Consider the following 15,399-nt stretch of genomic DNA (forward strand, 5'->3'; position numbering starts at 1 on the left):
AAACACTGCCCCCATACACACACTACACACACAGCCCCACAAACACTGCCCCACAAACACTGCCCCCATACACACACTGCACACACTGCCCCCAAACACTGCCCCCATACACACACTACACACACTGCCCCACAAACACTGCCCTCATACACACACTGTCCCACAAACACTGCCCCCATACACACACTACACACACAGCCCCACAAACACTGCCCCCATACACACACTGCACACACTGCCCCCATACACACACTACACACACTGCCCCACAACAATGCCCCCCATACACACACTACACACACTGCCCCACAAACACTGCCCCCATACACACACTACACACACTGCCCCACAAACACTGCCCCCCATACACACACCGCCCCAAACACACACACACACTGCAACTCTCACACACACTGCCACCCTCACACACACACACACTGCCGCTCTCTCTCACACACCCACTGCCCCACACATACACTGCCCCCTAACACACACACTGCAACCCTGACATACACTGCCGCCCTCACGCACTTGCACACACACTTCACCGCTCACACACACACACACACTGCACCTTTCACACACACTTCACCCCTAACACATACCACTGCTCCTATGCCCAATATCCCAGCAGACCCCAGGTAAGTTATCAAACTGTTCTTAAACGGTTTGACTACTTACTCTGGGATGGGATCCTGGCACTACTGGCGCCATAACTACTACACTGAGCTGTAGTGGTTATTGTGCCTGGATTATTTCTTTAAATAATCTACAAGTGCCCCTCCCGAGATCAGGTTCTGGATCCGCCACTGCTGTAGTGACAGGTAGAGAGTGCTGGCTGCAGGTTAGACCAGTGCTCTTATCCGATCAAAGTCACCAGTCTGGACAAAACATGTTAATAATGCACAAGTGTTAATTAATACTGCATGATCAATGCAGTTGAGGAAGCAGACGTCAGGGTATCAGGAAGAGCCTCAGTTCCTAATGTTAGGATGGCACCTGACCACTCCAATAGTTCTCAAACTTTTGGAACCATTGGACATCTTATTAAAAAAAAAAAAAAAAAACTTCCAGGTACACCTACTATTATTTCCTTTTACAATTATCAGTAGCTTATAAATATCACATTTAATGTACTGCTAGATTGGAAACCCAATCAGACTGCTGACACTTGTTAGAGACTGCATTCAACCTATACAGCCTTACTAAACAGACATTGGTTGAAAACCACGGCTCTATACAGAGTAAACACTAAAACAAGCACGAGTGGTTATGTTGCTTTGATTGTGACTATAATTACCAACTTTTATTCACAGACAATGTTTTTTCTGGCAATGGAAACTATTTTCCAACACTACATCACACCACCACCACATTCCCTCGACCGTTGGAGACTATTAACCACTATTGCCTAATGGAAAGCAACAAAATTACTGTGATTTGTTTGTTACATATTATGGTCTATACGCTGGTTTTGTGGGCTAACAATTTATTGTGACCGGAAACTGTTCAGTACATACTTTTTTCTAATTTTGGCTTCTGGAGTACGGTATATACTATTATAACACTATTTACTCCTTATAATCTATTTGAGCGTTTTACCATTCTCTGCTAAAAAAAAAACAAAAACAAAAAAAAAAAAAACTGAAAGCCTGGAAGTTTAATATGTTACTGCAAGACAATATTTTACTATCTATAAGGAATAATCTACAGGAACAATAGACTGATGAAGAACCTACTCTAAAAAGCTTACAATCTAGAGCAGGGGTAGGCAACCTACGGCACTAGTGCCATGCACGGCACTCGAGGTGCCTTTGCACGGCACACAAGGCTACAAGAGCCAAACATGCTCTGGCCTGTCAGGAGTCCCAATGAAACTTCAGATATCTATAATACGAAAAGGTGGTGATGGACAATCCTCAATTTATGCATTGGAGCACATAGAAGAAGTGATCTCAGATCACTTCCTCCCAGCACTTATGAATGCAGTAAAGCAGCCCACAGCTTCCTGTTGCAGCTTCTGTCCTTGAGCTGTACCTGGCCAGCTTGGTCCTCACTGGAACCCAGGGAAGCCTCAGAGCTGCAGAATAACCCTCCCCTCATACAAATAATACAAACACACACACAGTCCGCACAAACACACCACCACCAACAATCCACATACATGCACACAACCCCACATGCAATACCCCAAACAGCCCCACACATACACACACTACCAAATACACAATGTGACATATCCATCCACACACAATTCCACAAGCAGCCCCCATACACAGCTCAAAATCATAGGTATTATACATGATACCAAAAACTATTAATGAACATATACAATATAATAGCTCATATACGCACAAATACAACGATACAAAGCAACTGCAGTATAAATAACACAAGCAGTATATGGCAACATGCACACCTCAATTTAAAGAAATAGGACCGACACGCTATGGGACATCACAATCATATTTCGGCACAGTGCTGCGAAAAGGTTGCCTACCCCTGATCTAGAGGGAGCCAGTGTTTTCTAGTATAACATAGAACAGAGGGATCCGGTATGTTATAGTATAATTTAAAAAAAAAAGAAAACATGGTAGTCAGTTTGTTATAGTATAATAAATAATACAGGAGATGGTTGGTTATAGTATAATACATAATACAGGAGGTGGTGTGTTAAGGTATAAATTATACAGGAGTCGGTAGGTTATAGAATTATGAATAATACAGGAGTCGGTGGGTTATATTAGAATAAATTATACAGGAGTCATTGTGTTATGATTTATAAATTGCTAACAAATTCTGCAGTGCTGTACAATGGGATAGTATAATACATGAGTTGGTAGGTTATAGTATAATAAAGAACACAAGAGTCCGTGTGTTATAGTATAGTAAATAATACAGGAATTGGTGGGTTATAGTAAAATAAATTATACAGGAGGTGGTGTGTTATGGTATTATAAATAATACAGGAGGTTGTATGTTATGGTATAATATGTAATACAGGAGTCGGTGTGTTCTAGTATAATCAATAATACAGAAGGCAGTGTGTTATATTAGCATATACACCAGAGGGAGCGTTTTACCATTCTCTGTTAAAGAAAAAACCTGAAAGCCTGGAAGTTTAATATGTTACTGCAAAATAATATTTTACTATCTATAAGGAATAATCTCAGACTAGAATATGAACTTTTGCATGACATTAATCTGTGATTTTTATGCAAGGTATTGCTAAGATTTAGTTTTTCCCAGAGGTGATTAGCTGGATCGCATTAAAGGAATACGTCAGGAACTATAACAACTTTAGGATAACTTGTTATGGTGCCTGAGGTCCCTGGCACTGGCCTTCCTTTAGGGGTTAAACTGTTCATGAACAGTTCAACCCCAAAGTTTTCTTTCTTCAAACAAGAAACCTCTGACAGGGACGGTACTGATTGGCTGAGCACGTCATGTGACGCTCTAAGCAAATTAGTAACTCGCCATTCAAAAAAATAACTCGAGAAAAATACATATACGTTTCTCAAGCCATTCAGTGGTGCCCCTGTCCAAGGCAGTCTGAGGCTTCCTGTTTGAAGAATCTGAGAGAAGCGAAAAACAGGGCAAAACTGCGCTGCAGAGAAAACTTTGGGGTTAAACTATTTGTTAACTGCTGTGCAACCATATTGTTTTTAGTTTGTGACTGTATGCCTAATGTGACATTATCTTCTCTAAGGAGACTAACAGATGACAAGCAATCATTTTGTGATGGTGCAGGAAACTACCATATTTTTCTGTGTATAAGACGACCACTATTTTTTGAGGCCAAAATTAAAAATACATATTTTAAACATAAATAGCAATAAAGTTCAGTTTGGTTGATCAGGAACCTCCACCTGTCCCGGGTCCCCTCACAATCCGATAGGTCGCTCCCCGAGGTCTGGCCAAATCCGGACACTGGTTCCTGGTGTTGGCAGCAACGATGCCCTCTGCCAGAGGTACCCTACTGGGGATGTCCCGGCAAGGTCTCACCCGGTGGCGTCTATCTGTAGTCCGAAGCTGTAAAGGTTTTCATGTGGTCCAGAGTGATGCGCACACAAATGATTAAATTCACTGAGAAGTGCCTCCTCTGCTTCAAGTATGTCAGCAGGTCGCAGAGGTGTACAACAAAGGCAATGCCCGCAGGAACCTAGCAGTAGTGAACCCAACAACCAGTTGAGTGTTCTGTCAGCAAGTAGCCAAGTTTTGTGCCCAAACTGTGCTGAGTAAGTACCATAAGTATTTGACTTAATAATTAGATTTTTAAAGGAGCTTTTTAACCCCTGCAGTGACATTCTGTGTATAAGACAACTCCCAATTTTAAACAATTTTTAAAAATACCTTACTTTAAACTTTTTTTGGGGGGTGGGAGGGGCACCTCATTAAAACCACTGATCTGCAAAGTAAGTGTTACAAAATTTCACGTTAGCTGAATTCTCTACATTGGCTTATAGGGTGGGTTCCTTTGGAGTCATAATCTACTCAATCCTGCACTTATTGTTCTATCAGGGCAGGCCAGTGCATTAAAACAAATATTCTTTGGAACACCAGTTTAAAATCAGACAATGTAGGATTCTGCATTATCAATGAGTTTAAGGAAGGGGCTGTCGGGAAGTGCCAGGAAAAGTCCTAGTTCCCAAACAGTTTGACATAAAACCTTAAGTGACACCAGGAAACTCTAGATAACAACTGTTTAGTTGCTGTTCAATTACACTCCTTGTGTAAAATACCATTCACAGTGTTTAACAAAATATGATGGAGGCGGTTTCCAACATGCCTTTCACAAGTGAAAGAATGAATTATCACCTTTGCCAAGTGCAACCTGTCCAACATGACATGTGTTGGGACTGACGTCTCTTCTCCCCAGGAGGAGAACTATGGACATATATATGCAGATGTTTATACATAGCCTGGTTCACAAAACTGAACCAATTTATGTCGAACCGAACCTGCACTGCTATCAGCTCATAGAGCAAATCCCCTCACACCTGTTATAAACATAACTGTGTGAGGGGGATAAACAACTACTGGACAGGGGTGTAAGAGAGAAATTTAGACCACAAATATCAAAATGAGAGGCTCCTGTTGACATCTTGCTCATGGGGAGCTTTAGGTACTTTAAAGGTAAGTTTTTATTTCAAACAATTTAATGAGTATTATTTATACACTGTAGCAATAACAAAAAAGAAAAATTCTACATATCAATCAGTTAAATATATCCTGATAAAATACACAAAATCTGCTTCAGAAAATTTTAATGCACGCAAATGAAAGAACCACTTTGTGTTCACAATTTAAAAAAAAAAAAATGCACTGCTACAGGTAGCTAAGAATTACTGGTTTTAATTTAGTAATTTTTGCTTATGGTGGTAATAGCACAACAAATAACCGATAAAAATACAGATTAAAACTTGCAATTTAAATACATTGCCGTTCTGGGTTTCAATGCCTCACATGGAATTCCTTCTAAGGCGACTAGAGGCGCTTCTTCCAAAATAGTCAACTAAAACTCGGCTATATAATACAAGAAGCCGGTGTGTTATGGTATAATACAGAATACTGGAAGCCAGTGTGTTATTGTATATTATATACAATTGATGTGTTATAGTATTATGTATATATATTTTGCAGGGAGCCAGTGGGCTATAATATATCTATAATGTAACTTGTTTGAGCAGGGTCCTCAACACTCTGTTCCTGTGCGTCTAACTCATCTTGTTGCAAATACTTTTGTTAGTCCACGTATTGTACAGCGCTGCGGAAATTGTTGGCTCTTTATATATAGTAAAGGGAGCCCGTGTGTTATAGTATGACATAAAACAGATGGAGCCGGAGGTTTATAGTATAAGATATAAAACAGGAGTTAATATTAATATTTTATAGTACACTATATAATAGTAGTCAGTAGGTTATAGTACAAATACATTATTATTATACATGACATTTATATAGCGCCAAAATATCCTGCAGTGCTTCACATTTTAAGGTGGGAAATTACAATAAATGAGAAAATTACAAAAAAAATTCAGGAACAATAGACTGATGAAGAACCTACTCTAAACAGCTTACAATCTAGAGGGATCCAGTGTTTTCTAGTATAACATAGAACAGAGGGATCCGGTATGTTATAGTATAATTAAAAAAAAGGATGGCAGTCAGTTTGTTATAGTATAATAAATAATACAGGAGATGGTTGGTTATAGTATAATACATAATACAGGAGGTGGTGTGTTATAGTATAAATTATACAGGAGTCGGTAGGTTATAGTATTATAAATAATACAGGAGTCATTGTGTTATTATGATTTATAAATTGCTAACAAATTCTGCAGTGCTGTACAATGGGATAGTATAATACATGAGTTGGTAGGTTATAGTATAATAAAGAACACAAGAGTCAGTGTGTTATAGTATAGTAAATAATACAGGAATTGGTGGGTTATAGTAAAATAAATTATACAGGAGGTGGTGTGTTATGGTATTATAAATAATACAGGAGGTTGTATGTTATGGTATAATATGTAATACAGGAGTCGGTGTGTTCTAGTATAATCAATAATACAGAAGGCAGTGTTATATTAGCATATACACCAGAGGGAGCCAGTGTGTTATAAAACAATATGGGAGAAGGAGCCAGAGGATTATAATATAGAGCCGGTATGTTATATGATAGAGGGTGCCGGTGGGCTATAATATATAATAGAAGGAGGCAGTGGGATATAGTATAATATATGGAGCTGGTAGGATATAGGACTTATAATGCATGGAGTCGGTGTGCTATAATTTAATATAATAGAAGGTGCCAGTGGGACTTATGTATTTAAAATTTAAATATATGGTGTTGATGTAATATATAACAAAAGGTGCCAGTGTGTTATAATATATCATAATTAAAGGTGCCAGTGTGTTATATAATGTATTATGATAAAAGGTCTCGGTATGTTATGATGTATTATAAGGGGCCAGTGTTATAGAGTATAACAAAAGGTGCCGGTGGGATACAGTTTAATATATCATGACAAAAGGTATGTTATAACATAATATAATAAATAAAAAAAAAGGTCCCGCCCGGTGTGTTATGACATAATATAGTATAATAAAAGATCATGGTGTGTTATAATATATTATAATAAAAGGTTCAGGTGTTATGTTAAAATAAAAAGGTGCCAGTGTGTTATATAGTATAATATAATAAAGGTCCCAGTATATTATTTATTATTATAATAAAAGGACCCAGTATATTATATAATAAAGGACTCAGTATATTATTATAATAAAAGGACCCGGTATATTATTATAATATAATAAAGGACCCAGTATGTTATAATAAAAGGTGCCAGTGTATTATATTGTAATAATAAAAGGAGTCAGTGTGTTATATTATAATAAAGATGCCAGTATGTTATATATTATTATAATAAAGGACCCAGTCTGTTACATTATAATAAAGGACCCAGTCTGCTACATAATATATTATAATAAAGGAGTGTGTTATATAATACTATAATAATAATAATAATAATAATAATAAAGGACCCGGATTATTATTATAATAAAGGACCCGGTATATTACATATTATTATAATAAAGGACCCAGCATATTATTATAATAAAGGACCCAGCATATTATATATTATTATAATAAAGGACCCAGCATATTATTATAATAAAGGACCCAGCATATTATATATTATTATAATAAAGGACCCAGCATATTATATTATTATAATAATGAAGGTGTCAGTATATTATATAATATTATTATAGTTATTTTAATAAAGGTGTCAGTATATTATATATTATTATTATAATATTAGAAGGTGTGAGTGATCCCTTTTCCCGCCCACTGGCTGCCGGCCCGGTTGCGGCCCTCTCCTCCCTCTGGCTTCCTTCCCCGGACACCCAGCTCCGGTTCCCGCCCTCGGAGAGGCCCCGGTCCGGCTCCCCCAGAGGCCAGGCCGGCCGCAGCCCCGGGTCCCCGGAAACTCGCCGACTTTAACGCAATCAACAGGAAATCGTTCGGATGATCCGGGTTCCGGGGGAAGTTGAATTATTTTTGCCACAGAGGAGATCAACTTCCACATCCGGTAGGGCCCGACACCCCACACTGACCTGGAAAAGATTCGGTAACCCGACACAAAGGCTCAGAGCTCCCCCTTACCGTGCCCGCCGTGTGGGTACCGCCGCCGACCCCCGTCTAGGCCGTCTTGCTGTCCGAGCTGAGGCCCACCCTGCACGACCCGATCCGATTTAGTCGAAATGCCGTCTCATGGGCGCCGAAAATCCCCGCAATAAAGTCCCCGCGTACTCCGCGCGGAGGGACACTATTTTCTGGGCAGAGCCGCATCACCACCCCACACGATGGGGGATGCGGTTTCGGCCCCTGTGGCGGTTCGTGGGGTTTTTACTCGTTCTTTATTAAAACCGTGTGTGGTGTATTGCGAAATACAGTAACTGGAAACAATACCGGCCGCGAAGGTATTTACTAAACCTCCGTAAGCGGTTTACATGGTAACAGGAAGGAGGGTGGGGGTGAGCGGCGTAGTGATATGCAGTGTGATGCGGTCCGGGCTAGGGAGGCGCATGCGCAGTGGTGGAATGCGATGGCTTGGCGCCTGAGCCAAGTTCTCCTTACCCTGTGCTAACACAATGCACCCTGGGATCCTGCCAGGCTCACTGCTGCAGCTCTGCATGCTGACATCTGGCCTGCAAGCTGCTAGCAGGCATTGCAGAACCAAAATGGAGGAACTGCACTAAACCTAATTGGAATATTATACAGGCTTATCCACTAAACTGTGAATTGTACTCCATTGTAATCAGCACAGCAAAACTAAAGTTAAATGGACAGTTTAAGCACCATAACAATTACCCCTAAATTAAGTTTATATGGTGTGCACTCTTACGTCAAAGGCTTAAACCATTCTTGAACGGTTTAACCCCAAAGTTACGTGCAGCGCAGATGAAGTTGTTATGGTGGCTATGTTCTTTTTGAATTTTTTTAATGTTATGCTTATTTATCGCTATATTTAACCCCTTAAGGACCGGACTGTTTTTGCAATGTTGTACATTTGCGACCAGGTCTTTTTTTACACTTTTGTGGTGTCTGTGTTTAGCTGTAATTTTCCGCTCTCTCATTTACTGTTCCCATACAATTATATATTGTTTTTTTCAGGACAAAAAGGGCTTTCTTTACATACCATTATTTATATAATCTCATGTAATTAAATTAAAATAAAATAAAAAAAATACATGTTTTTTTGACTTTTACTTGAAAAATCATTTACTCATCTACAAAAGCGAATGAAAAAAACTGCTAAATAGATTCAAAATTTTGTCCTGAGTTTAAAAATACCCAGTGTTTACATGCTTTTTTGCTTTTTTTTTGCAAGTTATAGGGCAAGTAGACCTAAATTGGTCAGACAGGGAGAGGCGCCCCCTAGTGTATAGCTATACATATGTACAATGAGTCATAAAACGTAACTTTTAATGTTGGCTGTTGTAAAAGAAACCCCTTGTGGAGAGTTTAAAGAAAGAAAACTAACAACAAAAATAAACTTAAAATAGGAGGATAGATGTCTGGATGGGGATAGATATCCTAAAGGGTGTTCCCCCCAGGATGTACAGCTCAGTACAGCTACAAATCCCCACAACCTGTATATGCTTTCTCACAGAGGCAATCCTTCAAGGGATTGCATGATATAGGGAGTGGAAAGAATTTAAAGTCCACGATGGAAATAGGGGGGTCATCCATCAACTTCCTTGACTGTACGTTTAGTGTCTCCCCTGAACAGACCATAAAGACAACCCTGTTTAGGAAACCCACCTCCACTAATACAATGCTGAGGTGGGAAAGCCATCATCCGACTACTCTCAAGAGAGGTATCCCTATTGGACAATACCTCCGTTTGAGGAGAAACTGTTCGAATGAAGAGGACTTTATCATCCAAGCTAAGTCACTCAAGACAAGATTTAAAGAGCGAGGATATCCTAATCGCTGCTTAAAACAAGCCTATCAAAGAGCGCTACACAGCGATAGATTGGAACTCCTCAAGGATAAACCAACCCCTACAGAACAAGCACCTACTCGGTGCATTGTGAACTTTGACTCAGGCTGGGACCAAGCGAAGAAAATAATGAGCAGATTCTGGCCACTCCTATCCCAAGACCCCCACCTAAAGGGGACGGTGACCCCATATGTATCTCTCACAGCACGCAGGGGGAAAAACTTAAAGGAATCATTGGTACCCAGCCATTTTTCATCCACAAAACCCTGCCACAACTGGCTAACTGTGCAAGGTACATATAAGTGTGGCAAGTGTGTAGCGTGTCAGTATATACTGAAGGACTCTAAGCATCTCACAGACTCATGTGACCAAGTGGTCTGCAACATCAAGCAGTTTTTTAACTGCAGTACCAAGGGCCTTATATACCTCCTGACATGTACATGTGGGCTCAGATACGTGGGCAAAACGATTCGCCCTTTCAAAAGACGTATCATGGAGCATGTACACTCAGTCAGGAACCTGAGGGACACCCCTGTAGCGAGACATATAAGAAACCAACACCACGGTGATCCAGGAGGTGTTAGGTTCGCAGGGGTAGAAAAGGTGACCCTAGGACGTAGAGGAGGGGACCTGGACCACACTCTCCTCAAAAGAGAGTGTTACTGGATCTACAAGTTCAAATCATTGGCCCCCAATGGTCTAAATGAGGGGTTTACGTTTACCCCCTTTATCGATAAACAATAGCACCCGGATAATATAATTCTATAATCACGTCTATATATGTACATATTATTCACTTAGGCTGTATATATCACTATATTTTTAATTCACTTATTTTCTAGTCAAAGCTTGGGTAAATCTCCAAACCCCACATACAATTGCTGGGCTAAATTGAAGGAGCAATACCCACCTATTGGCATAAGCTAGTGGCCCCCCTACCACAGGGCCACCATTATATTATCAGCGGGATACCGCAATAGTGGGAACGTAAACAAATATTTGCTTACTGTGTGTGCAACCATAAAGCCTCTTACAATATGAACTATTATGCCCCATCCACCTCTTTTATGTGACTCCCTTCTTCGCCCGATAATGCAATTATATCCACATAAAACTTAAGAGTTATTCCTTATGCCTAACAATTAGTTAGACATTGATCCACATCTGTGTATATAATGACTATGGCCACCTTGAAGAAAGGACCCCCACTCAGGGACCACTTGGACTCAAATCCACTCACCACCAATTAGGACCAGACACTACAGTGACTATGTCCTAATCTAATGTTTTTACAAACTTCACAGGGTGGCTCTCTGTCCTCATGTTAGATTGAGATCTCTACATAGCCTGCATTTACTCGTCCGTTTTTCACTGAGTCAAATCCGACGGCCAGATGATTTCAGCAAGTACAGAGTTAACAGATGCTTGATCCAGACATCCAATCAGGAGTGGAACTGTCACTAGGGGCGGGGCTTATTTCTATTCGATCAGTTTTGGCGCGAACGATGCGCTCACATACCCAGCATCAATCAAACATAGTGGGCTATTTAAGGAGCTCCCAGTGCTTTGACCCACTGTTTAGCCTCAGACGAAGGCGCGTTCTGCAGCGCCGAAACACGTGTTAGGTAGCAGCAGGAGGGTAGTTCAAGTCTGGCAAATCGACCTGTATAATCTCTTTGGGAGACACTATTTTAGTCAGTGATTCTGGGTGTCGGATCTTGATTAGATTTAGACCAAGGGGAAGGGGATTTATGTGTGTGGGGGGAAGAGTGTGTCTGGTAAATCTCCTGTCAGATCTCGTCATCTTCCACGCTTGCTGATCTGTGTGTGGAACTGACCACTAGATTTGAGGTGTTCTCCTCCCATCCTCTGTGCCCCTGTCCTCCAGAAATAGTAATGTAGCAGATAGTACACAGATTGAAACAAGTGTATCTATCGACTTGCTAAACTCTGACCAGTCTTTGACTACTTAGTGGACAGAACCGCCCTTGTCACCATTTTTTTGCTACAGGATTTCCCATGTTTAAACATTTTCACTGTTGCAAACAAGTACCACACTGGGACTGTACATAGTGACTACAGGGCTGGTTTAATCTTTCCACTCCCTATATCATGCAATCCCTTGAAGGATTGCCTCTGTGAGAAAGCATATACAGGTTGTGGGGATTTGTAGCTGTACTGAGCTGTACATCCTGGGGGGAACACCCTTTAGGATATCTATCCCCATCCAGACATCTATCCTCCTATTTTAAGTTTATTTTTGTTGTTAGTTTTCTTTCTTTAAACTCTCCACAAGGGGTTTCTTTTACAACAGCCAACATTAAAAGTTACGTTTTATGACTCATTGTACATATGTATAGCTATACACTAGGGGGCGCCTCTCCCTGTCTGACCAATTTAGGTCTACTTCTCCACTAACACAAATATGTGAGGGTTACCCCCTGTCTTGGTTGCCCCCAGACACACACCCAGTTGCTTCCCCTTTCTTTGGGTATCCAACTACTCCATTTAAGTTATAGGGCAATAAGTACAAGTGGGATATAGCGGTTTCAAAATATACAATTTTAAAATTTATCAATAGTGACATTGTAACACTATTATCTGTCATAAATCTCTGAAAAACACCCCACATGTACATATTTTTTTTAAAGTAGACAACCCAGGGTATTCAATATGGGGTATGTCCAGTGTTTTTTAGTAGCCACTTAGTCACAAACACTGGCCAAAGTTAGCGTTCATATTTGTTTGTGTGTGAAAAAAGTAAAAAACTAAATTGAACGCTAATTTTGGCCAGTGTTTGTGACTAAGTGGCTACTAAAAAAAACTGGACATACCCCATTTGCAATACCTTGGGTTGTCTTCTTTTGCAAATGGTATGCCATCATGGGAGTAATTCTCATTCCTGGGCTACCATACGCTCTCAAAGGCAACGTAACCAACCTGGCCATTTTCAACGTAAAAATATGTGACCCATATATTTGACCCTGTAACTTTCAAAAACGCTATAAAACCTGTACATGGGGGGTACTGTGATACTCGGGAGTCTTTTCTGAACACAAATATTAATGTTTCAAAACAGGAAAGCGTATCACAACAATTATATCATCAGTAGAAGTGCTGTTTGGGTGTAAAAAATGCAAAAAAAGTCACTTTCACTGAATATCATGGCTGTGATATTTTTTACTGTTTTGAATCATTAATATTTGTGTTCAGCGAAGTCTCCTGAGTAAAGCAGTACCCTCCATGTACAGGTTTTAGGGCGTCATAGAAAGTTACAGGGTAAAATATTTATATAATTATTTATGTAATTTTGTATATGGACATATGTATATTTTGTATTATTTATTTATATATGCATAGATATATATACAATTTTGTTCTAAGTGTATTTTGATATAAATATATATATATTAATATCAAAATACAATTAGAATAAAATTTCATATAGATATATAATTATTTTTTAATTTTTTATTATTATTAATTTTTTAATTTAATTTAAATTACTTATTATTTGTATTTTATAATAATATATATATACAATATATATAGTTATTATATATATTATATATATACGTGTGTAGTTTAATTATACGTGTATTTTTATATTAATATATGTACATATTAATATAAAAATACACTTGGCATGACATTATATATATGATATATAGACATATATTATATAGATATAATATGCCTATATGTCATATATATATATATATATATATATATACAAATATATAATATATATATATATTTTAATTAACATTAACTTTAATTTTTTTTTTGATTTTACAGTTGCAGGGAGACTGCCTGTCAGCACAGACAGTCCCCCTGCAGGCAGAGACTAGGACACCTATTGTGACCATGTGGTCGCCCTATTGGGCGATCACATGGCCACAGGGGTCCTAATCCGCCATGGGGAGACTGTCTGGGCTGCAGGCAGTCTCCCCACACCGGGACCAACGCCGATCGGGTAAGTACATAAGACCGCTGTGACGGTTCAGGACCGTCAGCGGTCGGCAACGGTAAAATGCCGATGACGGTCCTGAACCGTCACCGGTCCTTAAGGGGTTAACCCATTTTCATTTGTGAAAAACACAATTAAACATTGAAATCCTCACCTCTTTATCCTGCAGCTTGGTTTCTTTCGTGTTTGCTCTCTGTCAGTCATAGTTATAAGCTCTGTCTTTTGCACCCAGCAGTCAGCTCAGAGAAAAGGAAAAAGTGAATGAATGGAGGATATTTTTAAAAGTGTTCTGAAAAGTGACTTAAATTCTGTAATTATTTTGACTGTATTTATTAAAGTGATTGTTTACTTCATAATATAGTCTGACCGTTATTTGCAGATATTTCCTTTACTGAAACCTGCTGAATTTGAAAAAAAATAAAAAAAATGAAACAAAACTTTTCTGTTGGAAAAAGTGGCAACATGTTAAATGTATTTGTTACATTGCCAAAAAATGGAGTATACAGACACTGCTCACTTACCAATTGGGTTCCATTCCTACGACCCGGTTGTAGAACGAATTGGTCGGTAAGTGAGGAGTAAAGGGATTCCCTGCTCTGGCGCGTTCGTCTATGTTCGTGGATCTGGTAGACAGCCACTAGAGGAGGGGTTAACCCTCAGAGGTAATTATTGCAGCTTATAAAAACTGCAATAATTACATGCTCAGGGTAAGGGTGATGGGACTTTCCATGCAGACCACATCTATGAGCTTAAGTGGTCTGGATGCCTACAGTGTCCTTGTAAGGCCAAAAAGGCTATATTTACAGTTAAGCTATTTTATTCTATAACCGTAAAATTGCTGAGTGTGCACAAACTAGTATACAATGTTACTATAGAATGGGCAAAAGATCTATACCTAAAAAATCAAAATTAAAAACAAACATTGGGTAGTACAGTAAATATAATAGAAAAAAAACAAAAGTACACCAATAACACTTTTAATAAAGCCAGGAGTCGAAACGCGTTAAGTGCAGGTGGACGTTATGTTTCTTTGTAATAAGATTTTTCTTTCTTTTGTTTTTGACCTTAAAGGACCACTATAGGCACCCAGACCACTTCAGCTCAATGAAGTGGTCTGGGTGCCAGGTCCAGCTAGGTTTAACCCTTTTTGCAGTAAACATAGCAGTTTCAGAGAAGCTGCTATGTTTACCTATGGGTTAATCCAGCCTCTAGTGGCCGTCTCATTGACAGCCGCTAGAGGCGCTTCTCAATGTGATTTTCACAGTTAGAAGACGCTTGTGTCCATAGGAAAGCATTGATAATGCTTTCCTATGGACTGGCTGAATGCGCGCGCGGCTCTTGCCGTGCATGCGCATTCAGCTGGGGACGTCAGAAGAGGGAGGAGAGTCCCAGCACCGAGGGAGCCCGGCGCTG

The 15,399-nt window shown here is 39.5% G+C and overlaps 1 protein-coding gene across 4 annotated transcripts in view; it reads right to left on the reverse strand.

The window, feature by feature from the left end:
- Positions 1-8,536, reverse strand: part of GABPB1 (GA binding protein transcription factor subunit beta 1) — a 30,667-nt gene extending 22,131 nt beyond the window's left edge. Inside the window, exon 1 of one of the 4 annotated variants that reach the window (XM_063449001.1) lies at positions 8,174-8,536. The gene's annotated coding sequence lies outside the window, so the exon portion shown is untranslated. The remainder of the gene's footprint in view (positions 1-8,173) is intronic. The other 3 variants (XM_063449003.1, XM_063449000.1, XM_063449002.1) reach the window with 3 other exon arrangements.
- Positions 8,537-15,399: the final 6,863 nt, after the last annotated feature.

The sequence above is a fragment of the Pelobates fuscus genome, chromosome 3 (assembly GCF_036172605.1).
Source record: "Pelobates fuscus isolate aPelFus1 chromosome 3, aPelFus1.pri, whole genome shotgun sequence".
In the NCBI taxonomy this organism is placed as follows: domain Eukaryota; kingdom Metazoa; phylum Chordata; class Amphibia; order Anura; family Pelobatidae; genus Pelobates; species Pelobates fuscus.